The sequence below is a fragment of the Chinchilla lanigera genome, unplaced genomic scaffold, assembly GCF_000276665.1.
Source record: "Chinchilla lanigera isolate Chin_1 unplaced genomic scaffold, ChiLan1.0 scaffold00034, whole genome shotgun sequence".
NCBI classification, from domain to species: domain Eukaryota; kingdom Metazoa; phylum Chordata; class Mammalia; order Rodentia; family Chinchillidae; genus Chinchilla; species Chinchilla lanigera.
The window spans coordinates 131,787-132,804 of record NW_004955435.1 but is presented as its reverse complement, the minus strand read 5'-3'; positions in this window follow the sequence as shown (position 1 = coordinate 132,804).

Here is a 1,018-nt window from a genome sequence, read left to right as displayed (position 1 = left end):
AGGGGAGCAGTATAATACAGGACACATATTTTTAAGATTATAATAGTCACCCAAAGAATCATATGCAAGAGAGTGCAGGAAATCTGTCCATACTCTAGAGACCAAAGAATCCAGCTAAGGGCCTGGATCCCACAATAATGTCCTGCATGAGTCCAGCTGAAGACCTAGAGCCCATAACAATGCCTCCCACAAGTCCAACTGGAGGCCTAGAGCCCATGACAACATCTCACACAGGCCTGTTTCACAGATCTGTGCTGGGAAGGCCCAAAGGTCAGTGGTGGAAACTAGAAAGTCTGTGGCAGCAGCATGAAGGATCTGTGCCAGCAGGCTGAGGGATCTGCACTGGAGCCAGGAAGTGACACTTAAAGTAAGAACCAGAACTCTCCCCAAAAAGTACCACTGCCATCGTCAGTAACAATAGTGAGGTTCCGAGCTCCTCTAATGATGAGGAAACCCAAGTTCCCGTCAGGAAAGCCAACACGACAAACTTCTCCAGGAGACTAAGCAATGCATCATCTCAGTCAGGACCAGAGCTCCCCCAAAGTGAACCGAAGCCATTCTCAGTGACAACAAGATCCTGAGCTCCTCGGAGGATGAAAACCAAGTCCATCAGGAAAGCCAGCCTGATGAGCTCCTCCAAGACACCATGCTTATTAAGTTCAGCTGGGTGTTACAAGTTGACCACCAGTTGTCAGTCTACCACAATAATGTTTTTGCCTGGGAGGAGGGAGAGAGGTAATAGTTAGGGAGGGACATGTGGGAGAAGCTTTCAATTAATGTTCTGATTCTTGGCTAGGTCATGAAATCACAGGGTATGTGCTCTACAATACTTTGAATATTCATTCAGTTTTTGAAAAGAATATCAAGCTGGGTGTGGTGGTGCATGCCTATAATCCTAGCACTCGGAAGGCTGAGGCAGGAGGATCGTTGCAAGTTTGAGATCAGCCTGGGCTACAAAGTGAGCTCAAGCCCAGTCTGAACTGCATAGTGAGACCCTGTCTCAAAAGGACAAAAAAAA